The sequence below is a fragment of the Nicotiana attenuata genome, unplaced genomic scaffold (genome assembly GCF_001879085.1).
Source record: "Nicotiana attenuata strain UT unplaced genomic scaffold, NIATTr2, whole genome shotgun sequence".
Taxonomy (NCBI): Eukaryota; Viridiplantae; Streptophyta; class Magnoliopsida; order Solanales; family Solanaceae; genus Nicotiana; species Nicotiana attenuata.
Genome location: NW_017671543.1, coordinates 27,374 through 54,746, shown reverse-complemented (window position 1 = coordinate 54,746; position 27,373 = coordinate 27,374).

Below are 27,373 nucleotides of genomic sequence, written 5' to 3'. Positions count from 1 at the left end.
TGCTCTTTCCACTTGATTGCATATTCTCTGAAGCTTTATGTCGGTTTCTTCTTTATGTTGACGAGAGAGGAGCGATATGGTACTATATCAATATTGTACTGAAATTGGTGGACAAAATCTTGAACCATGTCGTTCCAAACATGCCAGTGAGAGATGTCTTGATCTATGAACCACTCTGAAGCAATTCCTGTCAAAACTTCCCAAAATAAGCCATTAGTAATTCTTCTTTGCCTCCTGCTCCCCTTAACTGGTTACAATACCTCTTCAAATGGGCAAGGGGATCACCATGCCCATCATACTTGTCAAACTTGGGGGTCTTGAAGCCGGGTGGCAAATGAACATGGGGGAACATGCATAGGTCGTTAAACGAAACTCTTGTGGCCTCCCAAACCCTGTATATTTCTCATGGTTTGTTCCAGGCTCTTCATTTTTCTGGTCATTTCCTCTTTTTCCATATTCTTGTTGGGCTTTTCGATCTCGATTGGGAACACGTTCTGAGGAGTATGCTTGTCTGAATCTGGAACCTTGAAAGCCAATTCTGGAGGGTAATGTTGGGCATCATTAGAATTTAGTTGTGGATCATTGTTGGACTTTTGAGCAAGAGCCGGTTGAGGGACAGTGAAAGTATGGACAATGGATACAATAGGTGGGTCATTTCTGAGGGGTGCAGCTTGAGGACGTGGAATGGAGGTACTGGGTATAGAGGGAAGGTTAATGCTCGGACTGAATTTAGGTTGGTACAATGGGTTACTTGTTATGGAGATGGGCACTTGAGTTGCAACTGACACATTATGAAGATTATCCGAAGGCCCTATGGGTAGTGGGGGTGGTGCCTGTCTATTCACCCAGGCTTGGTACATCTCTGCCAATTGTTGCTTCAGCACTCTTACTTCTTCAACCAATCCCGAACCTTGTTCGACCAATTGTCCATCGACATCATCATTATCTCACTCATTCTCACTATTGTTTGCCATTCGACTTTTTCCTTTTGATCTCGTGTTGTAAGGGTGAGTCGCCAGTTTAAACCACAAACCAACCACCTTTGTTTAACTTTATCTTTTAAATGGCAAACAACAAATGTGTTAGAGTTAGGCATTTTGCAGATGTTAATCACACATTGTATGTCATGTACCTAACCATTTTCATTTCTAGAATGAGTTTGGAAGGCTCATGCTTTATCCCAGCTTATTGGTTTATTTTTATCTTGAATTTAACGCTCTCTTTTCTTTCATCTTTTTTGTTCATTTTTTTTTTCAAGTTTTTTTCCAAATTAATTATGGCTATGATTGCATCCGATGGGGATTGCCTACGTATCATGAAGCCGCATGAATCAGACCAAAACGTAGTTCGGGGAGGAAATAATAATAATTTTGATGATTTTTTTTTAATATTTTGTAAAATAAAATAAAACAAAATAAAATATTTTTCATTCGTTTTCAATCAATTTCTTATATACAATGAGAGAAACGGAAATATATAGAAACTGACTCAACTGACTCTAAAGACATAAGCATGACTGGAATAAAACAAACTTTGATAGGAATAAAAGACTCCAAATATAAAATTAAAAATGCAACAAATGAAAATGAAACTAAAAGCAAATGACTACACTTAAACTTTAATCTTCAAAGCTCTTCTTTCTTAAACTGATATCATCAATGATCTGCATCTCTTGGCCTCCACTCTCCCCCAAAGTCTCGTATAAATTATGAAACGCCATCGGCAATTGTGGAACGAGGGCACGTGCCTGTTGACCAACTTTCTCATTGTTTAGATGATGATCATCATCATGAATATATGCTGCTTTCTCTGCCAATCAAAGTACTTTCTCTCTGGCTTACCCCATACTCACGTGACAATTTTGCAACCACATCTGGGTAGTGTTGAGGGCGTGCCCCATATGAGCCTCCTGTCCCTCGTATTCTTCAATACGACGGTTTAGCACACCTCTCTCAATCATCCACTGACGCCACTCTACCTCAAAATATGCATGCTGATGACCCCTCTTCTGCTTTTTTATTTCTTCCAATTGTGCGTGAAGCTGGCCTTTGAGCGTATCCAATGGGCTCTTTCTCTTTCAAACTGCTATTTCTGCTGATCAAACTCCAATTGTTGCTGGTGCGTGTCCTCTTCAATGATACTCAATTCTTCTTGCAGCTTATGTATTTCAGCATTTTTATTCGCCTCAACTCTTCTGACTAAACCAATCGCGTTTTCCAGTTCTTCTTCTAAGCGAGCCGCCTCATTTTTAGCATGCTTTAGAACTTTATCCATGACCTGTAAGGAAGATTGATAATCTTTCTCAATATTTAAACGAATCTGAGCGACTCCGGCTTGCTGCTGGGCTTGTTGTTTGGCTATGGTCATCTGAGCATTCTCCAATTCCTCTTTTAGCCTTTCTATATTTCTTTGATCATTTCTAATCCTGTTGGACCCCTCAGGCCTATCTCTAAATGTTGAAGGGTCGTGAAACCAGGTAATATATTCAGGGATCACCTCTCCACGATCTCGGTCTTCTACCATCTCATTAAACTTCGAGACCTTACTTGCATACCAAATTTTCATAATTTCTTCTTAGTTATGAGGCTGATCTTTACCAAAATCATAACAGAACTTGCTCATATCTCGTATTGGTGGCACCTCCTGTAGTCGTGCAAATTGGCGCATTACCCAAAGTGGAGTATAGGGGTGAACACCATCCAATCCTATGAGTACCAAATAAGAATGGTATGCTGACTCACAAATGACCACTTTAGAGGAAAACCAATCGTAGATCCAAGTGATCCGTTTGGCGGACAGTGTAATAAGTAGTTCTTTTCAGGCGTCAATCCATTTTGGTACGTCACATTTGTCAATTCTTTTCTGGTGATCATAAGTATGATTGGGCCATATCTCACTAAAATTAGTGATCGTAGGATGACGATAAAAATGCTCCAAAAACCATATCTGTAACAAAATGTTGCAACCATCAAAGTTTTGCGTGCCCCATTTACATCTAGTTAAAGCACTAAAAAGGCAAGAAAGAATCATAGGGACCAAAGTATAATCATCCCCTTCTGAGGTCAGAGCCTCAACTATACCTGCCAAGCGGATGTCAATACGTCCTTCCCTTTTCGGGAAAAGTACACGCCCCAAAAAAGCAAACATAAATGCAAACCTTCAGTGTACCTTCCATGTTTCCTTATCTTCCTTTGATTTCAATTTTCCCACATTCCTTTCGAAATTTCATTCTAGGCCATACAAGTGAAACAAAAATCCCAACTTAACCCACTTGCCTCCTAAACCTTCATATTGCCAGTAATTTATGTTCAAGAGCTTCAAAAACCTACCCTCATTCATATGTTTTGGTACTATGGGCCTTTGACGTCGAAGATTGCGGCCCCACCCCTGGAAATGGGTGATTTCCTCCAAAGTCGGAGTCATTTCACAGTCAGTAGAATGGAACACATTATTTTCAGTATCCCAGTGCGGAATCAAAGCTTCGAACACATCCCTCCGGGGCTTGATCGTAATCATGTGAACCAAATGTCTCAAGTACTTCTTTATCTGATTTCACTCATATTCCTTAAAATCTCTCCACCAATCCCACAACAATTGTGGTATCTGATCAACAATAAGAAAATCCGGTATCCCTTTGATCTGGGCCTCTTTTTAGACTTACCTCTTGCCCCACTCATGATGTACCTGTTTATCTAGATACGGGGTTAGGCTTTAATCAAATATATTATTGACATGAAAAATCCAATTTCTCGGGTTTTGATTCTATAAAAATAAAAAATAAAAGCAAAACTTTGGGACTTAAAAAAGGGTTAAAAATAATCATGAAATTAAAAAATAAAAGGCTGAAAATGACTATTTTTTCATAAAAACAAGTAAACATAAAAAATAAAAATAAACTGGCCTCCCGTTTCGGATTTCCAATGAAGGTTTTGTTTACCTTGAAAATGGTAATTACAATTAGATTTGATTGTGTGGTTCTAAAAATACGTGATTTATTTTTATGCTAGTTGTTAGGCAGTAGATGCTAAGTGTGAGACTAGAAAGTAAGGTAAGAACTTGAAGGTAGTGTTTCAAGCAAACCGAGTGGCTGAGAATCGGGCCTCGAGCTGGCTTATACGAGGCCTCGAGGTCGAGCTAGGCGTTAGGCTCTGAACAATCGACGGAGAACTAACAGTTCTAAGGGCCTTGATGAGGGCTTTTTGTGATCAATGATGAGTAAGAAATGAAGAACAATTAATGAAACACCATAAATGTAAGTAGTAAATGTAAGTAATAAGATCAAATGAGAATATGTTTAAGTTAGAGAGCAGAGAATGTTCTTGTTCTTATATTCATGTTGTATATTGTATCCCCCTTTACAAAATGGTAAGGATCCCCTTTATATAGGAGAGGGAATCCCAATATAGTACATATGCATTTATTACAAGGATAAAAGGCTGGTACATCCATTTAATGCTACGGTACGGGCTTATATGCCTAATAGACTTAGTCAGCTTTAAACAGATGCCTTGTGAACTTCCCGTTTGTCCATCATAGCCATCGATTTGTGCTACCCCGAGGTCGAACGTTGAGAACCCTCGAGGTCGAACCTCGAGTCGTGCCTTAAGCCTATGGAGACGTGCTTGTGAAGGTCATAATGACCATAAAATCGGACCATCTAATTTTTACCGTATACAGATAGTCCCCCCGTTTCTTAGAATGAAAATAATAAGAAACGGTCTTGACTCTTGACTCTTGACTTTCTTAAACATCTTGTGATGATGTCATGCTTGTGACGTTAGTGCTCCAAGTGACTGAAAACATCCTATCAGTTCATCTTCAGAGGCATTCAATACACTGACGGCTTATTCTCCCAAAAGCGGTGATATCTCCGCTGATCCGTTTCCCAAAAGGCATTGATTGCGCCTGGCAATACGTTTCCCAAAGGCATTGATTGCGCCGTTGGTTACGCTACTGCCTTTCTATAAATGGGAGGTTTCTTGAATCAAAACTCTATCCAGTCATTCTTCAACAGCTTTTAACCCTTTTCTTCTCTTCTTCCTCATCCAAACTTTATTTTCCATGGTTCAAGCCCGTGACCGTAAAGTCACACGGCAGCGGTTTTGCCAGTTATGCCATGGCTCTCTTTCAGAGCTCTTCCCCACTGAGTGGGATCGTATTGGTTTGTTGTTGTTGTTGTTGTTGTTGTTGGCCCGAAATGATGAGAGAGGGGCTTCAAATTGTTCCCGCATCAGAGGATATGTGGTCCGTGAACTGCTGCTCATCTCTCTTAACTTCAACCTTGTGTGGCGCTTCACTCCCTTTGCTTTCCCCAGAGTGAGGTGGCGTCACCTACTAACTGTTGCATCCCACAACGGTGCAATGTCTCAAGAAGTGGCTTCACAATAGTAGTGCTGGCAAGACCCATACTCGCCAAAGTTTTCACCAAGCCACAATTTTCCCTACCTGTTAAAAGCTTTTGCTCTTTGATAGGCTATAGCCTTCTTTCTCATCTATTGCTGCTTCGGAGGAGATTCTCGGAGACGTTGCTCTGAAGATCGAGATGGGATCCCTGAGTAAATGGTTCTCGCAGATGTCGCTCCCGAGGATGTACCTCCGAGAGTAGATTACACTTCTAGCTATTGTTTTTTGCTTCTTTGTTTCTGTGTAAGGACCCCTCGTGGGTTTTGTAATCATCGTTTATTAATACAAAAATGTTTCTTCAATTTTTCTTTGACTTGTGCTGGATTTCCTTTTGCCTGTGTTTGTAAAAAATTCGAGCATGTGACTTTATCGATCGATCCGAATACTGGACCCGGTTATGGGTATTCCCTTGGTTTTTGATTGGTTAACTCGATATTTCTTGAAAACCCTTTGACATCCCTCGGACAAAGTCCGGATTGACCTGATACAAACTTAGGCCGCTGGGACTTCCGACTTCAAATTGATTGAGAGTGGGGCCTTGAGTTTTAGACCACGATTTAGCCTATTTAGGCCCCGTATGCAGTCCTCGAGAGATGAATTTGCTCGATCACCTGAAAATAAAGACAACCCTCAGGCCTTTCCCAATAGTCCCCGAGTGAGAGTTGACTCGAACACGGGCGACCTCGAAAACTTGCTTTGAACCTGAGTGAGGATACGCTCGAACTCGGATGGCCCTTGGGCTAAGTAACCGAGGGGGCGTTTAAATTGAACTGAAGGCAAAAATAGCCCTGAGGCTTTATTAATAACCCTCGAGTGGGAACTAATTCGGACCTAGAAAGATCTTCGAGATTGGGCACCATCTCGAGGCTAGGGCCATGCGGGTAGCTCCTAAGAGCCCATCGTTATAGCAGCAAAGATCCACGAGATCGGGTACCATCTCGAGGCTAGGTTGATACGGGGGTCTTTGACCCATTGAACGTTGTACGACAGCGTCAATCGTATGACACGGCCATGGAATGATCGAGGTGATCCCGCCGGTACACCTCCCGAAAAGTGACAATGGCCTAGCCAGCATTAATTGGCCTTTAGGGTAGGCGAACAGTTGCTGCCTACTCAATATATGAGTTTGTTCCCCTCTTTTTTGAAGATTCCGCTATTTTGAGCAGCTATCCTTTCTCATAGAGTTCTTCTTTCTTGCGTTAGCTCTTTCACCATTTTAATTCGAAGATTTCGCTTAAGTTCGCGTTCCCTTCTCTTGCTACACCACAGTTATGGCTGCCACGCCCAAACCTGTTCACCAAGAAGAGGAGAGTTCCGCCTCTGCTTCCCACTCGGTCGGTGGTACACCGCCAGCGTCCGGTGAGCTAACCCCGAGAGGTTTTGTCTCGAGGAGGGACCTTACGTTAGAGAGTCGTCCCAAAGTTCAGGGCCATTAGGAGTATGCATCGAGGTTCATTTCATCAATAGGAGAGGGATACCTCGAGGCGGTGAGGAGAGACTGCGGATGGGGAGAAAAGGTGGTATTGCAGGTACCTTCCCTGGGAGAGAGCATCATGGCTCATGTAGAGGGGTTTCTGAACGTATACACGTACCCCTTTACGTTGGGCCCTCTTGATAGAGTCGTGCTCGACTTCTGTCGAAGATATTGGGCTACCCTGGCATAAGTTCACCCGTCGTTCTGGAGGGTAGTATTGATGATGAGGTTCTTTGCGGAGGAAGTCGGGCTTGAGTTCACCCTTAGCCATCTCATTAGGCTGTACAGGCCCTTTCATCACCGAGGCCTGATAACTTTGCAATGTCGATCCCCTAGGCCATTTATTGTCGACGATGAAGAAGATGGGGACCGAGGGTGAATGAGTCGATTTGTCCGAGTACGGACTATTGATATTATCCCCGTGGAGTTCTTGCCATTTCCTGAGAAATGGAATTTTACACGTAAGTGGTACACTTGTGTTTTTATCATTTTTGCTCATGGAGAAGGCGGATTCTGTAAGGATGTTTTCCTTTTCCTTTTTGCAGCGATCCCGCGTATGCCATACAAGGTCCCCGACCTGACGGATTGGGCTTGGAAGTTGGCAGCCCGCTCAACCTATGATGGGCGTAAGTGGCGAGATTTGTCCAAGAGTAGATGGGAGGAAAAACACCACGGTACGTTCTGTGTGGTTTGTTTTCTTTGAAAGGTACTTTCTTTTACATGTGTTGACTCCGTCACCGTAGGCATTGGGGAATTTTCTGAGATGAGACAGTGTCCCCTCGGACAGAATGAAGGATCGTCGGCTTCGGGACCGAGGAATAATAAAAAGCGAAGGAACCCTCGAAGGGTGAAGGTGCTCATAGCGAGGCAAGTCCTGCCCGGAGGCTCAAAGAAGACGTATCAGCTGAGCCTGCAGCACCCGAGGCTTCTGGCCTCGCCCAAATGGTTCCTCCTTTGCCGCCGTCTTCTTTTCCCGTCGAAGGTACTTCGAGGGACAAAGATTTTCTGGTACCATTTTCTTCTCCTATCAAAGGTACTTCGAGGGATGTTCGAGGCCAGGGGCCGCCCGACTCAGGCGAGGTCTCGAACGATCACATTTTTATTGGGAGCGGTTCCACTGGGGCCGATGAGAGCAGGCCAGTAGATGTGCGCTCGACTTTTGAGGAGGCTCAGCGGCTCTGTTCTGTGGTGAGTTTTGGTCAACTGTATCAGTTTTTCAGTTTTGCACATCCATCTCCTTATTGAGCTCCTTTTTCATAGGCCTTTCACAAGCTTAAGTCCGAGCTGCTTCGTCGTGAAGACAGGTTGCGGAAAGCCTTGGATGGGGAGAAATCCCTCAGACTTCTTTGTGACAAAAGGGCAAAGGAGTTGGTATACCTGCGGTACGAGGCGAGTTGGAGCCGGAACTACGAGAGCTACCTCGAGGGACATGTAACCTTTGTTTCGAGGGGATGCACGTTTCTTCTCCTTTCTTCGAAGATTAACACTTTGATATTTCAGTTGCAGAGGAAAATTGAAAACCTGGAACGCCTTTGGGGTGAAGTTGGACAGGCCAAGCATGAGTGTACTGAGTTAAAGGCTCAGGCAGATGCCCAAGTTGCGGCCAAGAAAAATGCTTTGGCCAAAGCTTTTGCCCTCAAGGTGTAACACCGGAATGCTCGTGAAAATAGCTCGGTCCAACGAGCATGATTGGAATGCTCGAGTCTGAGCTTTTGAAGATGAAGGTCGAGGTTGTGGACGCCCGAGGTGAAGCTGAAAAGATTCAAGCTAAGGCTGACAAGAACGTGGCCATCTATTTAAAAGACGCTGCTGATGCTCGGGCTGAGCTGAGAGGGGATTTTGATCGGGAGAGCAGAAGTAATGAGTACGCTCGGTGCAAATCTCGAAGGGAAACTCTCGAAGAGATCCATGCTAGGGGCTTCGATCTCTCGGAGGAGATAGCGCAGGCGAAAGGATGAATACGATGCCAAGTCCCTCTTGTCCGATGCCGAAGATAACGAGGAAGAGGTCGACGGGCCACAGTCCCCGAGGGGAGCGTAGGCTAGGCCTTGCTTTTCTGATTCTTTGTATAGTGTTCTTAGAGAACTTTGTAAATGGAGCTTTGTATATACGTATAAAAGGAAACCTTTTGGTTTTACCTTTCATGCATTTCCCTTTGCTTGTGTACGTCTCTTTTTGTTTTGAATTCATACGTCTGTTGATGTTTGGCCAGGTGAACTAGACTTCAAGGTAAAAACCCTTAGGTTTGTAAATCGACCCTGAGGCTTGTTGGGCTGGCTCGTAGGCTCTTACGCATTTGCCCTTAGGCATTTTTTAGTTAACTGTTTTGGGCACAGTCTTCGAGTCGGATCTCGACTTGAGCTCATTGACCCATAAGTTTTTTAATTTTAAGCTGGCGTCTGGGCTCTTACGTGTTGGGTTGGTACGACCTCTAATACAGGCTGGCGATAACGGCTCTTACGCGTTGGGTCGGTACGACCATTAATCTAAGCTGGAGACAGTGGCTCTTACGCGTAGGGTCGGTACAACCTCTAGTATAGGCTTATTTTCCCTCTTTGAAGTTTTTTTGTTCGTTTGACTCTTCGAGGGTTCGGTAAGAACCTCGAATGTGGTCGTTATGTGACGATGGGCGAGCACCTTGGGAGGTTTCGCTCTATGGCTGAATTGTTTCGAAGCCTTTTTATTGTTTGGAGCTAATATGATCGAAGCTCTTTTTCTTATGCCGAGGGTTGCCTGGTTAACCGGTTCTTTTCGAAGTATTTGCGAATTAATTTGAAGGCCTGTGAGTTTATTGGCGACAGTCGGGCGTCCTCGAGTCGCGTTAGTTTGGCTGGTACAGCCTTGTGACTGTAGTCACCGTATTTGGCCGTAGCATTTTAGTCCCCGAGTGGATTAGCTTCGGCGTCTATATCGAGGGTATACCTTCTTAGGGGTCTTACAAGTTTGAATATATAGCCTTTAACTTTAAGATCGGGATTATGCCTTTTGTAAGGTCTTATAAATTTTAACATGCCTTACTTGAGGTCTTACAGATTTGGTTACTTGGTACAAGTATAACTCATGCCTTGCTTGAGGTCTTACAGATTTGGTTACTTGGTATAAGTATAACTCATGCCTTGCTTGAGGTCATACAGATTTAGTATTGCCTTGTAAAGGTCTTATGAGCTCGAGGTTGCCCGCATAGGGTCTTATAGCCTCGAGTTTGACAAATCGATGGGGTGACAGTCGCCGACAGTCCCCGAGACATCGAGAGTTTTTTGGCTATGGAGCCGTTATGTGTAAACTTGGAGTTGCCTCATTGAGGGCTTACGAGTTCGATGTTTCTGACCCGGAGGTCATATGGCTTCGAGTTTTTGACGTCAATCCTCGAGTGTTCGGGAAATTCCTAGCTCTGGAGCCGTTTCTTGAAAAAATAGCAGATTTCTTTGAAGCGCAAAGTGTTTTGATGGAAAAATATTCCTTGATTACTTGGCACAAGTATACATGTTTTCGTTGTCAAGGGTTCAATTTTTCTATGCGGAGATGGTTCATTCGACCGTTTGGCCCGATACATCATTTTCCTATTGGGACCTTTTTTGGCTCATCTTGGCTCCTTCGAGGGAGTGATCTCCCGGGGGGATGCCCCCCAGTATTTGAGGTTGATTGAAGAGAAGCCTTGAATACTTGTTAAGTTCTCCTTAGGTAGAATATAGATGTTACCTCATTAAAAACCTTGCCGGTAAAACCCTTCTTGGGATAAAATCCGGTCGAAGGAAAAGAGTGCAATGCATGCTTTAAAACCTAACGTCTTCAAGCTGGGGAGCGCTTTGATCGTTCTAACCGGACTCCTGCACATAGGTTAATATAAAACGTAAATAAAAAGGGAGACGGTTATACCTTAGTAGTGATGGCGCTTCGAGCCTTGATACTCCTCAAATGTTTGCTCTGGGGACGCGGTACGGTCCTTTGCTAATTGACTCGGGTACAGCCGAGAACGTAGCTCGTGATCGCTACTTCGCTATTTGCTCATCCTTTGGCTCCTTCGATGTCGAAGGTGTCGATGCCGGTGCCACGTCGTGCACGGCGAACATCTCTCTCATTGCATGTTGCTCCCCGTATACAGTTTTTATTCCGTCCATTATTGGAAACTTCATCATTTGATGAAGGGTTGACGGTACTGCTCTTTTGCAGTGTATCCATGGCCTTCCGAGTAAGGCATTGTATCTCATGTCTCCTTCGATAACATGAAACTTGGCATTTTGGGATGTGCTGGCCACGTTAACCCGGAGGGTGATCTCCCCTTTCGTCATCTCGCTCTCCATGTTGAATCCGTCGAGGACTCAAGAAGCGGGCACGATTTGGTCGAGCAGTCCGAGCCGCTCCACCACCCTCGACCTGGTAATGTTGGCCGAGCTACCTGGATCCACAACTACACGTTTAATTTGAAATATATTCACAAGAAAAGAGATTACCAGTGCGTCGTTATGAGGCTGAGACAGGGTCTCGATGTCCTCATCGCTGAATGTGAGAGCGTCCTCGGGTATGTAACCTCGAGTTCGCTTTTCCCTGGTGATGGATATTTTTGTTCGTTTGACAATGGGCTCCTGTGGAATGTCGACTCCCCCAACAATCATGTGGATGACATGTTGTGGTTCTTCTGTTTCATTTTTCCTATTCGCCTCTCTTTCTTGGAATTGATTTTTGGCTCGGTCGCTATGGAACTCTCGGAGATGCCCTTTGCTAATCAGTCGGGCTACTTCTTCTTGGAGCTGTCTACAATCTTCGGTCCTATGACCGTGTGTGCTGTGAAACTCACACACCAGGTTGGGGTTCCTTTGTGACGGATCTGATTGTACGGGTTTTGGCCACCTGGTTTCTCTGATTTTACCGATGGCAGAGACGACGTCTGAAACATCAATGTTGAAGCTATATTCGGACAATTGTGGTGCCTCCGTCGGTCCTGTATGTCTGTCAAACCCGACTCTGCCTAGAGTCCCCGAGGATTCTGACCTCGGTCTGTCCTTCGATCATTTCGGGTTATGTTACGCCTTGGGGTGTTTCTTCGATCTTCAGTGTACGGTTGATACCTATCCTTTTTTGGCCTTAGTTCCTTTGCCAAGAGCCTACTAGGATATACTAAGCCCGAGGGGGCACCTAGTTGGTCGTCCTCGACCCTATTCTTCGACTGATATCGGTTGTGGACATGCTTCATTCGTTCAAACCTTGGGTGAAGGCCTGTACTGCCCAGTCATCGGAGACGGATGGTAATTCCATTCGCTCCATTTGAAAGCGAGATATGAATTCCCGCAGCATCTCGTTTTCTCTTTGTTTGATTTTGAAGACGTCGGATATCCTTGTAGCCACCTTGATGGCACTGGCATGTGCCTTTATGAAAGAATCTGCCAGCATGGCGAACGAGTATCGAATTCGGGGCTAGGTTTGATACCACATCATGGCCCCTTTCGAAAGTGTTTCTTCGAACTTTTTTAGCAGGACAGATTCAATCTCATCGTACTTCAGGTCGTTGCCCTTCACTGCACAAGTGTAAGCAGTGACGTGCTCGTTGGGGTCGGAGGTTCCGTTGTACTTCGGAAGATCAGGCATTTTGAATTTCTTCGGGATGGGCTTTGGAGCAACATTTGACGGGAATGGCTTTTGTACAAATTTCTTTGAATCTACACCCTTTAGGATCGGGGGTGCGCCTGGGATCTGATCGACCCTTAAATTGTAGGTCTCCACCTTTTTGTCATTTGGCTTCTATCTTCTTTTCGCCCGATTCAATCCTCTTCGTGAGATCCTCGAGCATCTTATGATAGCGGGATCGGCTACTGACCCGTTGTTACTTGATCTTTCTGGTACTTGTTCGGCTCGAGGAGCCGTTTTCGGTGCCGCTAGGCTCGGAGTTTTTTGGTGGCTCTGCAGTTGAGTGATCGCCAACTGTTGTGCCTTGTTTACTGTGAAAATGGTAATAACAATTAAATTTTTTAATGGGATCTAAATATACGTGATCTATTTTTATGCTAGTTGTTAAGCAGATGATGCTATGGGTATGAAATTTAGAGACGAAACGGGAGCTAGAGATAAGGCGATAATCAAACCGAGAGGCTGACAATCGGGGCCTCGAGCTTCTCGATACGGAGGCCTTGAAGTCAGTTCCGTGGCCCGATAATGACCTATCGGGGGCGATCGAGGTGTAACTAACAGTTATAATAAAATCAAAGAAGGCTCTTATGGCCAATGATAAGCAATAAATGATGAACAAGTATGAAGATAATAAATGAAAGCAAAAATAACAAGAAAGTATGTTAGAGAGCAGAGAGAATGTTCTTTTTTGTATATTCGTGTGGAGCAGCTGGAGCAACAGACCTTACAAAATGACAAGGACTCCCTTTATATAGGAGGGAAATCCCCGCATAGTACAAAATACATTAATTACATAGATACGGGGATGGGACGGCTAACTGACGCCCTGCTTTGGGTTCAGAGTAGCCCGCTAGGCTGTGTCAGTCCTAGCTGCGTGTCTCCCCCATTACCGTGATCATTACTACCCTGGAGTCGAGCGTTGTCGACCCTCGAGGAGAGATTCTCGGCCGCTGCCTCGAGCCTTCGAGGTGGTTCCGCGGCCTCGAGCCTTCGAGGTGATCTTTCGAGTGCCTTAGTGACGAGAAATTGGACTCTCTGATTTCACCGTATACAGATAGTCCCCGCGTTTCTTAGAGAGGAGTGATAAGAAACGATTTCTACATCCCACTCTTCGGACTTCCCGTGATGACGTCATACTGAAGGTGTAAGCCTTTGTGATAATCGGAATGTCCCGTCAGTCCACTTTTCCAGAGTTATTCACTGCACTGCCGACCTTTATTCTTCAGAATAATAATATCGTCTTCAGTCCATTTTTCAAAAATGCATTGATTACTCCTGCCGATACGTCTTTCAAGAACAACAATGGGGCCGCCGATTACGCTGCCATCCCCTATAAAAGGGGACCTCATGGAACCATTCCTTTATACAAGTGTCCACAGATTAGTCTTTCAACCTTCTCTTCTCCTTATCCCTATCCATTGTTATTTTTCATGCTTGAGCCCTGAGGTCTTAGGGCCGTATGGCGGCATTTTCATGAGTCATGTCGCGGCCCTCTCCAAGGGCTTTCTCTTGTCGAGCGAGATTGCACCGATTTGTTGTTGTTGTTGTTGTTATTTCTATTGTCATTGCTGGCTCGAGATGGTGAGACAGGGAGGCCGATCTCTTCCATTTTGGGAAGATGTTTGGACTATACACTGCTGCTCACGAGGGCACTCGGACTATACACCGCTGCTCACCCTCCTTCCCCGGCCGGGTGTGGCACTTCACCTCTTTTGCTTTTCCTAGGGCGAAGTGGTACCTCTGGGCGGTAGCTTGCACGGCATTATGTCCCAAGAAGTGGACTCAAAGTAGCCGTGCAAGCAAGGCCGATGCCCACCGAGCCTTTTACCGGGCTATGGCATTTTTTCATCCCTTTCTGCTCCTCCCACTTTCCTCTTCTTCATCTTCTCCTTTGAAGTGCTACTTTGGGGGACCGGTATGAGACCGTTGAGGAAGCGGTGCTTGAGTATACTGCCGCCAAGGATGCTCCCTGGAGAATAAGCTAGGCTCTAGGCTTCTGCTATACGTATGCCTATTCACTTCTTTGTTTTTGTGTAAGGACCCCTCGTGGGCTTTTGTAATCATATGTATGGACCCCTCGCGGGCTGTTGTAATTGAATGTTCATGAATACAAAGATGTTTCTTCAATTTTGTCTTGGGTGCTTGCTGTTTTTCCTTTTATTTGTGCTTACGGAAACCTTGTATGCATGATCCTAGCGGTCGTTGTTGATGCCGAGCCCAAGTGGGAGTGTATTTCTCTAACCTTTGGTTGTTTAGTACGGCTCCCCGCGGAAGTGTTTGCCTTTCCTCGGACTAAACCCGGATTGGACCGATAGACTCAGGTCGTCGGAACCCTTACTTCGGGCTCAATGAAGATAACACTTCGAACCTTCAGACTTTCGAGAACAGTCTTTAGGCCTTGCAATACTCTTCCAGGGAAATTCGCTCGGGAGCCCTAGAATCGGGTCTGCCTTTAAGCTCTCGAGGGCAGTCCCCGAGCGGGGTTCGTTCGAACCTGAGCAACCCGGAAACCTACTTTGAACTTAGCGCAAAAATAGCCCTAAGGCGTTGTAGGTAGATCACAAACGAAGTTTTTACCCGAATTTAGATGGTATCCCGTGACCTAGCCCATATGGGTGGAGTTCAAATGCTTGTTTCTTTGGTGCTTAACTTTCTTTGGCGGAGGTCCTCGAGGTCGGGTACCACCTCGGGACTTGTAATGATTTTGTCAGCTTCCTGGAGCCTGACTTCTCTTGATGGAGATCCTCGAGGTCGGGTACCACCCCGGGATTGGCGATAATGTTATCGGCTACCTGGAGCCTAACTTTTCTTTGATTGAGGTACTCGAGGTCGGGTACTACCTCGGGACTGGCGAAGATGTCGTTGGCTTCTTAGAGCCTAACTTTCTTATCGGAGATCCTCGAGGTCGGGTATCACCTCGGGATTGATGATGTCGTTGGCCTTTTAGGCAGGTGGGTCATTGCCGCTTTTCCCATATATAGGGTCGTTCGAGCCCCTTTGGAGATCCCATTATTTGAAGTGGTTACTTTTCCTTTTCTGTGTTGAACCTTTCGTTACTTCAGTGTTAACGTACTCGCACAAATTTCTTCTCTAGCTCTCCGATTTCGCCACCTCCATGACCACTACATCGGGGTCTGTTTGGCAGAGAGGGGAGAATTTCACCTCCGATATTTAGGACCAACGAGAGCGTACCTCGAAGATTGCTTCTTCGATAAGAGAAGAACACCATGGGTTAGTGGGAAAAGACTGTGGCTGGGGGGAGAAAATAGTGTTGCAGATAATTTCCTTGGGTGAGGGCATCACAGATTGTGTCGATGGATTCTTGAATGTGTACACGTATCCCTTCACGATGGGCCCCCTTGATAGGGTTGTGCTAAATTTCTGTTTGAAGTATCGAGTTACTTTGGCGCAATTCCATCCGACATTTTGGCGGATAGTGTTGATGATGAGATTTTTCAAGGAGAAGGCGGGGCTTGACTTCACACTCAATCATCTCATAAGGCTGTACCGTCCCTTTCATCATCGGGGCCTGTTAATCTTGCGATGCCGGTCGACCACGCCCTTCGTCATCGATGATGAGGAGGATGGAGATCGAGAGTGGATGAGTCGATTCGTTCGAGTCCGAACGGCTAACATTATCCCTGTGGAACTTATGCCATTCCCTGAAGAATGGAATTATACACGTAAGTGGCACATTCTGTATCTTCGGAGTTTTTCTTGTGGCGAAGGCTGATATCGTGACCGTGCCATCTTTTATTCTTCTGCAGCGATTGCATGGCGCCAGGTGACGTTCCTGATCTGCCGGATTGGGTTCGGAAGTTGGCGACCCACTCGACTTGTGACGAGCGCAGGTGGCGAGCTGTGTCCCGGGGCAGATGGGAAGCAAAACATCATGGTGAGTGTTGTGCTATTTTTTCCTTTCCCTTTCTTCATTTGGAGAGGCAATTTCCCTTTCTGCTTGTTAATCTTGTTATTTGTAGAAATCGGAGAGCCTTCCAAGGCGAGGCCGCGCTCCTTTGAGGAGGGGGAAGGGTTGCTAGCCTCCAAGCAAAAGAACGACAACAATAAGCGGGAGATGCCTTTACAAGGTGATGGCGCTAAAAGCAGGGCGAGGCTGGACCCGTGTTCTAGAGCGGAAGCATCCTCTAAGCCTGTCGTACCCGTGGTTCCCGGTTCTAAAAAGGTGGTTTCTCCATTGCCACTGCCTTCTCATTCCATTGATAGTGCTTTGGGGGATATTAGAAACTCGGGGTCTCCTACTACGAGCGACCGTGTCTCGACCGGAGTCAATTCTTTTAGAGCTAAAGGAGCTAGGTTAACAGAAGCACGTTCGGCCTTCGAGGAAGCCCAGCAGCTTCACTTTGTGGTGAGTTTTGACATAGGCCTTTTGAATTTCACGCCTTGACTTTCTTATTGGGTTTGCTTTTGCAGGCCTTCGACAGGATTAAGTCCGGGCTGCTTCATTGTGAAGCCCGGCTGCGGGAAGCTCTGGATGCGGAGAGATCCCTTAGGCTCCTTTGCGATGAAAAGGAAGCCGAGCTGGAACACTTGCGGTATGAGGCGAGCCAAAGCTTGAATTACGAGAGCTTCTTGGAGGAGCAGGTAACTTTCCGCCTCGGGTGAGTATGTGCCCTGCCTCCTGGATTGTAAGGCTAATACTTCGTTTATTTCATTTGCAGAAAGGGATAGAGGCCCTGGAGCATCTTCGGGATGATGCCGGCCGAGCCAAGAGTGAACATGATGAGCTAAGAGCTCTGGTGGAGGTTCAGGCTTTAGAGGAGAGGGATGCCCTGGCTAAAGTTCCAGGCCTCGAGGCCTAACTCCACTTAGCCTGTGACAATGCTTCGTCTCAAGCGGACGCGATTGCGAAGCTCGAATCCGAGCTTTCGAAGGTAAGGGCCGAGATCGTTGATGCCCGAGCTGAAGCTGTAATGAGCCGAACTAAGGCTGACCAGGAGATGGCAATCCATTTAAAGGATGCTACTGATGCTCAAGCTGAGTTGAGAAGGATCCTCGATCGTGAAGACAGGATTAAAGAATATGCTCGTTGAAAGTCTCGAAGGAAGACTCTCGAGGAGATTTGTGCTAGGGGATTTGTTCTCTCGGAAGATTTAGCACGAGCGAGGGCGGACGAGCGTGATGCTCGGTTACTTCTGTTTGACGTTGGAGAAAGCGAAGATGAGGTCGGCAGCCCGTAGCTCCCAGGGGGAGCGTGGATTTTTGCCATCTGTATGTAGTATTTTCAAAGCATGTTTGTAGATGGAGATTGCGTTTTTGTATATGTGTATAAGGAAACCCTTGCGGCTTTATTTCTTTCCTATCTCTTTTTGTCTTGAATTTGGCCAAGTGAACTGGTCTTTGATTTGGTAGGAATCCTTAGATTCGCGATATGGCCCTGGGATCATTAGGCTAGCGATAATGGCTCTTATGCCTCGGGTCGAAGTGACCTTTCAGTGTAAGCTGGCGTTTGAGCTCTTATGCTTTTTGCGATGGGGCATTTTCAGGTAACTATTTTGGGTTCAGTCTCCGAATTGGGTTGCGATTCGAGCTCATTCGACCCTCAAGTTTTCAAATTTGTGTGGGCTGGCGACAATGGCTCTTACGCCTTGGGTCGAAATGACCTTTCATGTGGGCTTTATTTTTCCCTCGTTAAGGACCTTTTTGCGATAGTCTTTGCCTGACTCTTCGATCGTTCGAGAAGAACCTCGATTATGAGCCATTTTGTGGCGATCGAGCACCTCGGGAGGTTTAGCTCGGAGGCTGAGTATCTCGAAGCCTATGATTTGGAGCTGACATGGTCGAAGCTCTTTTGCCTATATCGAGGGTAGCCTGTTTAACCGGTTCTTTTTGAAATAGATTCGAAGTAATTGAAGGCCTATGATTTTGTAGCGACGGTCGGGCGTCCCTGAGTCGCGTTAGCTTGGCTGGTACAGCCTTATGACCGTAGTCATTTGTGCTTGGCCAGAGCCGTTTTTGATCCCAAGTGAAGTAGTTTGGGCGTCTATATCGAGGGTATGCCTTTTCAGGGGTCTTACAAGTTCGATATATTGCCTAAGCTTTAAGATCGGGTTTATGCCTTTAGCAAGGTCTTACAAAATTTTCATGCTGTTGAGGTCTTACAGTTTTTAGATACTTGGTACAAGTATGGTTCATGCCTTTCTTGAGGTCTTACAGATGTTGCCACTTGGTACAAGTGCGATTCATGCCTTGCTCGAGGTCTTACAGATGTTGTCACTTGGTACAAGTGTGATTCATGCCTTGCTCGAGGTCTTACAGATGTTGTCACTTGGTACAAGTGTGATTCATGCCTTGCTCGAGGTCTTACAGATGTTGTCACTTGGTACAAGTGGATTCATGCCTTGCTCGAGGTCTTACAGATGTTGTTGCTGCCTTATGTAGGTCTTACAAGACCGAGTCTGCCCGCTCAGGGTCCTATGGCCTCGGGTTTTTGTAATGAATGGTGCTTGGCGACAGTCCCCGAGTTAACGAGGGCATCCTGGCTCGGGAGCCATTTACTTGTAAGCTTGGTGTTGCCTCATTGAGGGCTTACGACTTTCGCAATTCCGACCCCAAGGTCATTCAGATGTTGAATTGTGGACACCAGTCCCCGAGTGTTCAGGACGCTTTGACGGAAAAATCGTGTTTTGCAAAGATGCTGAGTTTCTTTTGGAGTGCGGAATGCTTCGACAAAAGGTATTCTTCGATTACTTGGTACAAGTATACATGTTCTCGCCGTTGGGGGCCTGGCCATACGGACACGGTTCGTTCGACCGTTTGGCCCGGTACATCATTTTCCTATTGGGATCCCACTGGCGTTTCTTGGTTTTTTCGATGAATGGCCTTCCGGGAGAATGCCCCGTAGTGTTCGAGGTTGATTGCAAAAGAAGCCTTGAACACTTGTTGATTCTTCCTTAGGTAGCATGTGGATGTTGCCTCGTTAAAAACCTTGCCTGTAAAAACCCTTTTCGGGATAATAACTAGGCCGAGGGAAAAGAGTGCAACGGATGCTTTAAAACCTTATGGTCTTCGAGCTGGATTAGCGTCTCGACTGCTTCGATCGGGCTCCTGCATAAGAGTTAGTGCAAAATATAAAATGAAAAAGGGAGATGGTGATACCTTAGCATGGGATGTGCCGGCGATGTTACGAGGTCCGATATATCTCAGTCGCTTGCGATAAGGACGCGGTACGGTCCTCTGTTTTGTTTAATCGGGCTTGACCGAAGATGTAGTTTGATCATTCTTTTGTTCTTTCGCGGGTGGAGGTATCGGTGTTGGTGCTATATCGTGCACAGCGAACATTTCCCTAGCTGCATGTTGTTCCCCGTAGACAGTTTTAATCCCATCCTTTGTCGGGAATTTCATAATTTGGTGGAGGGTGGATGGTACCGCTCTCATGCAGTGTATCCATGGTCTCCCGAACAAGGCGTTGTACCTCATGTCTCCTTCAATGACATGGAATTTGACATTCTGGGTTGTGCCGGCCATGTTGACCGGGAGGGAGATTTCTCCTTTCATCATTTCACTTGCCATGTTGAATCCGTTGAGGACTCGAGTGGCAGGCACAATTTGGTCAAGCTGTCCGAGCCGCTCTATTACCCTCGACCTGATAATGTTGGCCGAGCTACGTGGATCCACGAGTACACATTTTACTTGAAATGTATTTAAGAGGAAAGAGATTACCAGTGCGTCGTTGTGAGGTTGTGACAAGGTCTCAGTGTCCTCTTCGCTGAACGTGAGGGCATCCTCGGGTATGTACCCCCGGGTTCGCTTTTCTCTAGTGATGGATATTTTTGTCCTTCTCAGCACGTGTTCTTGTGGGGCATCAACGCCTCCCAAGATCATGTGGATGACATGTTGCGGCTCGTTCGTTTCGTTCTTCTTGGTCGCCTCTCTTTCTCGAAACTGGTTTTTGGCCCGATCATTTAAGAATTCCCGGAGATGACCCTTGTTTAGTAGTCTGGCTACTTCCTCTCAGAGCTGGTGGCAATCCTCGGTCCTATGGCCATGTGTGTTGTGAAATTCACACATTAAGTTATGATTCCTATGCGAAGGATCCGATTGCACAGGCTTGGGCCACTTGGCGTCTTTTATTCTGCTGATGGCGAAGACAATATCCGATACATTAACGTTGAAGTTGTATTCTGACATGCGAGGTGCCTATGCTGGTCCTATGTTCCTGTCGAATCTGGCTCTGTTGATGAGTCCCCGAGGGTTCTATCCTCTGTCTATCCTTCGATCGTTACGAGGTGGGTTGCGCCTCGGGGCGTTCCTTCAATCTTCGATGTATGGCTGGTATCTTTCTTTATTTGGCTTTGGCTCCTCCACCAGGAGCCTGCTTGATACACCGAGCCCGAGGGGGCTCCCAGCTGATCGTCCGCGACCCTGATTTTCGACTGGTATCGATTATGAACATCCGACCAAGTCACGGCGGGGTACTCGAACAGATTCTCTTTCAGCTGCATCGAAGCTACCGAGCTTTGCTCGTTCAGACCTTGAGTGAAGGCCTGCACCGCCCAGTCGTCGGAGACCGGCGGTAGTTCCATTCTTCCACTTGAAAGCGAGATACAAATTCTCGCAGCATCTTGTTATCCCTTTGTTTGATTTTGAAGACGCCGGATTTCCTGGTGGCCACCTTAATGGCCCCGGCATGCGCCTTTATGAAGGAATCTGCCAACATGGCAAATGAGTCTATAGAGTTTGAGGCCAAGTTATGATACCACATCATCGCCCCTTTAGAGAGTGTTTCTCCAAAATTTTTTAGCAGGACAGACTCGATCTCGTCGTCCCTCATGTCGTTGCCCTTTACTGCACAGGTGTAAGCGGTAACGTGTTCATTGGGGTCCGAGGTACCGTTGTATTTTGGAAGCTCCGGCGTTCTGAACTTCTTTGGAATGGGTTTCGGGGCCGCCTCCTGTAGGAATGGCTTCTGCACGAACTTCTTTGACTCTACGCCCTTCAAGATCGGGGGTGCTCCTAGAATTTGGTTGACCCTGGAGTTGTAAGTCTCGACCTTCTTATCGTTGGCTTCTATCATTTCTAGCTCGATTCGATCCTTCTGGTGAGGTCCTCGAGCATTTTTACGATGACGGGGTCGGCTATCGACCCATTATTGCTTGATCTCTCCGGTGCCTGTTCGGCCGGGGGAGCTGTCCCCGGTGCTACCGTGTTAGAAGTTTTCTGGTGACTTTGCAGCCGAGCAATAGCCAGCTCTTGTGCCTGCAACATTTCAAAAATAACATGAAGTCATTCTTCCCGAGCTGGGGTTTTTTGGGCTTCCTGTTGGTCGCCTTGGTGTATGCTCCTGTTTGTGTGGGAGCTTATTTCAACGTGTCGAGCGTCGCATGAGACTTCGTCCACCGGAATCGGTCCTGGTGCGTTCTCAAGGTTTTGTGGTGGTTCACCAACACCTGGAACAACCACACCATTCTCTCCGTGGTTCTCAATATTGTTGTTCACTGAATCAAACATTACGACCTGAAATCAAAGATATTTGGACAAGAAAAAACATGAAAGATAACTTGCGTTGTGTAATAAAACCAGCAAGAAAATAATCACTATTATTTTTAGCCCCACGGTGCGCGCCAAACTTTTTACCGTGAAAATGGTAATAACGATTAAAGTTGTTAATGGGACTCTAAAAATACGTGATCTATTTTTATGCTAGCTATTAAGCAGATGATGCTACGTGTATGAAATTTAGAGACGAAACGGGAGCTAGAGATAAGGCGATAATCAAACCGAGAGGCTGACAATCGGGGCCTCGAGCTTGTCGATACGGAGGCCTCAAAGTCGGTTCCGTGGCCCGATAATGAGCTATCAGGGGTGATCGGGGTGTAACTAACAGTTACAATAAAATCAAAGAAGGCTCTTATGGCCAATGATAAGCAATAAATGATGAACAAGTATGAAGATAATAAATGAAAGCAATAATAATAAGAAAGTATGTTAGAGAGCAGAGAGAATGTTCTTTTTTGTATATTCGTGTGGAGCAGCTGGAGCAACAGAGCTTACAAAATGACAAGGACTCCCTTTATATAGGAGGGAAATGCCCGCATAGTACAAAATACATTAATTACATAGATATGGGGATGGGACGGCTGACTAACGCCCTGATTTGGGTTCAGAGTAGCCCGCTAGGCTGGGTCAGTCCTAGCTAAGTGTCTTGGGAACTCCCCGTATCCCCCATTATAGTGATCATTACTGCTCTGGGGTCGAGCGTTGTCGACCCTCGAGGAGAGATACTCGGCCGCGGCCTCGAGCCTTCGAGGTGGTTCCGCGGCCTCGAGCCTTCGAGGTGATCTTCCGAGTGCCTTAGTGACGAGAAATTGGACTCCCTGATTTCACCGTATACATGCCTGCAACATCTCAAAAATGACGTGAAGGCCAACCTCTCGTTCCTCCCGAGCTGGGGTTTTCTGAACTTCTTGTTGGTTTTCTTGGCGTATACTCCTATCAGTGTGGGAGCATAGACGTGTTGGGCGTTGCGCGAGACCACGTCCATGGGAATTGGTTCGGGTGCGTCCTCAAGGTTTCGCGGTGGTATACCGACACCCGAAACAGCTACACCATTCTCTCCATGGTCCTCAGGACCGTTGTTCTCATGTGCATTCACTGAGTTTTACATTTTGACCTGAAATCAAAGATTCTTTGGACAAGAAAAAGCATGAAAGATAACTTGCGTTATGTAGTGAACCAGCAAGAAAACAATCACTAATATTTTTAGCCCCATGGTGGGCGCCAAACTGTTTACCATGAAAATGGTAATTACAATTAGATTTGATTGTGTTGTTCTAAAAATACGTAATTTATTTTTATGCTAGTTGTTACGCAGTAGATGCTAAGTGTGAGACTAGAAAGTAAGGTAAGAACTTGAAGGTAGTGTATCAAGCAAACCAAGTGGATGAGAATCGGGGCCTCGAGCTGGCTTATACGGGGCCTCGAGGTCGAGCTAGGTGTTAGGCTCTGAACAGTCGACGGAGAACTAACAGTTCTAAGGACCTTGATGAGGGCTTTTTGTGATCAATGATGAGTAATAAATGAAAGAACAATTAATGAAACACCATAAATTTAAGCTATAAATGTAAGTAATAAGATCAAAGGAGAATATGTTTAAGTTAGAGAGTAGAGAATGTTCTTGTTCTTGTATTCAATGTTGTATATTGTATCCCCCTTTACAAAATGGTAAGGATCCCCTTTATATAGGAGAGGGAATCCCAATATAGTACATATGCATTTATTACAAGGATAAAAGGTTGGTACAGCCATTTAATGCTACAGTACGGGCTTATACTAGCCTAATAGACTTGGTCAGCTTTAAATAGATGCCTTGGGAACTTCCCGCTTGTCCATCATAGCCATCGATTTATGCTGCCCCGATGTCGAAAGTTGAGAACCCTCGGGGTCGAACCTCGAGCCGTGCCTCGAGCCTTTGGAGACGTGCTTGTGAAGCGTCATAATGACCATAAAATTGGACCCTCTGATTTTTACCGTATACAGGTTTCAAGGCTATTTCGACAAAAGGACCGGACACAAGGGCAAAACCGGGCAAAAGAGATAAAACTGACAAAATGACTACATTATTATTATTATTTAAAAAAAATATTAGTCCATAGACACCTTTTTTTTATTTTTTTCTAAAAAAAATGGGGTTGAACCTGATAAAGGTTGCCTATGTATCTCACATCCGGTGAGAATCAAACCCCCGTAGTTCCGTTTAACTAAATAAAAAAGCCATTTTAAAAATTGTCATTTTACACATTAAAACCCTTCAAATTTTTATTACAAAGAATGGGTACTTTTTGAAAATTTGGAGGAAATTTTCTCTTTCTCTCTCCCCTGTTCAATCATTCTATCCTAAAGCCGGTCAACATTTGAGTAAAGCCTACCAAATAATATTAAATGTGGCACAGAGAAATGAACATGTTGGTCTGAAAAATTGGTACCTGTCCTAGACGGGCCCGGCCCCTGTGCTGAGTCCCGCTAAGTCCAATGCACATGATGCAAATAAAGCGTAGCCTACTAAGGATATTCATTGCTGGTGGCATGTTCTTCTATGTTTTCAAATCCTGAAGGAGATGGTATATAGACCTGGCTTACTCGGGCGGATAACCCGAGCCGAGGAGCGTCAAGCGTCACCAGTAGTACAACAGCACTGGCTAGCTAACGGCTCTCCCACCTAAACATGTGTCACTAAATCCTTCACCAGAAGCTGGTAGGCTAACTGGTTTTATGTCAAGACAGAAATTTTGTGATGCTGGTAGGCAAACACAACATAACTACCTATCAGAGACTTAGAGGGGTGCGAAAGAGGATATAGTTCATATCACAGTTCAAATAAATATTAAAGCGGTAAATAAGTGACAAATAGCACATTAGGCTCTCAAACACAATAATATCCAAAACATGATAAAAGCCAAACAAGCGTCAATGTACAAAGCTCGAATTCTTATAAATTTTCCCTATAGAGTCGCCAGAGCTGTCACACTATTTTTTTCCCGAACAACTCTATTATGAAGTTGAGTTAGAAGAATTTTTTCAATTGAAGTGACGTTTTGAAAAGGAATTATTTTTTATTTAGAGTCACCATTTGGAATTGAGTTTTGGTGTTCCAAGTCACCTTTTATTTGAATCCTTCATCAAATGAAAGGTTTGACCACTAATTTATGGTCTACAAAAATAGAAGACTGAGTAAGGAATTATGTTGACCGAGGAGAAGGTGTAAGGAACCCCTCGAGTCCCATGGTTCTAATACGGTCGCTTCCATTAACTAATGTCCGGCTTAAATCAATTCTTGACTATTCTTGTATTTTATTGATTATGATTTGCCTATCACCACTTAATTAATTATTATATTTATTAATTATTATGACCTAGATGCGGTATGCACACAAGGCACTTCTTTGAAATTGAATATTAAACCAAGGTTCGGAATATACACATGGTTAAAACACAATTATTTTAAATTTAAAGGTATAAAGACGCGGGAATGCACACATGATCCTTTTATTACTTAAGCATATCAATTCAAGGTTCGGGTATGAACACATGTGCTAATATTTAAAGTACCTCTAAAGTTTTTCTAGCATTTTAGGATATTTCAATTATTTTGTCTCTTTTAGAGTCGAAATATATATTTGTATATTTTATTACTTGTTACAAGGAATCTTTAGTACCTAACTCATCTCGCTCCCTCACAATTGTTTTTACCACTCTTTTTTATTTCTTGTAACAGTTGATCCAATTCGCAACCTATATATGTACTTCACAAATATTTATTTTAAATCGGCAAAGTTAATCTTCTATCTTAGTCAAAATTATTAAAATATTCCTGAACCTCTTCTGCGTGATACAGATTACACGACATAATAAAAGAACTATTAAATTCAAGTGATAGATGAATGAGTGGATAAATACATTTAAAGGAGAACCCTTTAGAAACTATGTTTGTTCAAATTATATAGATAAGAAGTTCGAGAGTCTAGATAACTGACTATTCTGTCCATGACCTTAAACTTAATTAATGAAATGAACTTTTATACGAGTGAAAAATGAAATGCATGCATAAGGTTAAACTAAACAGTATTCTGAAAGTTAATAACACATTCACAACAAATTCTTTATATACAAACCAAGTTATAAACTATCAACATGATATGGAGGAATTATTTTTATTGTTCACCACTTTAATTCTTCTGTACACATATAAACATACCTAATTGAAAAATATTATAATTTATCCAATTTCTTCATAGGAGTTAAATAAGACCAGCAAAAGTGATTAAATAAAATATTTGAATGATTATTAATTAATAACACGATTCCTAAAAGATCTAAACTTAACTCTGAATGGAGATATTACTTAGGCCATGAGTAAAAGCTTGGCAATCAAATGTAACATGAATCTGACACCCAAACAAATCTTACGTCCACTTTAATTCGGGAAAAAAAATGCTCAAAACAACTCAAAGGTACAGAAACGAAACTAAACGATGAAGTCAAAATTAATCAGAACCAACAAAATTATCTTTCATGTTGATAATAAAAATTTGAATATTACCTTTTCGTGAAGTTTTTACAATAAAACCATAGCCACAATCTACGGATTTCTAAAGGTAGCAATGCTAACTTTTTTAGAACCACGAACACGAAGCCGCGAACGAAATCTCGAACTCCGGCTTCGAACGAAATGACTTAACTAAACAGTTTTTCCAAGTGAATCTTTACTCTAAAAGAACAGTGCTCTTTTTTCTTAGTTGCTAATATTTTCTTAGTCAGATTGTTCCTCACCTTTCTTTCTTCTGCTCTCAAAATCCCGTTTTCTTCCTTTTCTTGCCCTCTTAAAAATGCTAATAGTGAGTCTCTTCCCCAGTTCCTTGTGTGAGTTGTGGATTATGTATTATGTGTATGGGCAGACGATCGTGTGTGTGTGTGCGCGCAATATTAGGTGAAACCTGAGATACGTGAGTGAAATGGGGAAGGAACTGACGTGAAGATATATATATATATATATATATATATATATATATATATATATATATATATATATATGTGTGTGTGTGTGTGTGTGTTAAGATTATGCACATCAATTTGGATGTGGTAAAAAATTAGTTGTTCACAGCACCCACATTGATTGGGTACCCGGCCATGAAAGCAACTAGAACTGCCCGTGGGATCGGGAGATTGGTTTCATTCCGGCATGGATCTAGTCGACTCCACACAAAGGTCTGCCATCCTTTTGCTTCAAAGTTGAGGGTGTTCCATTGAATAGGAACCCTTGCTATGATCCATGGTGGCGGTGGTCCCGGAGCTGCCAAAATCTCAGCTAGCCATGGGGGAGCTGCATCACCCAGTGCGAACTTCACCAAATATTGCACC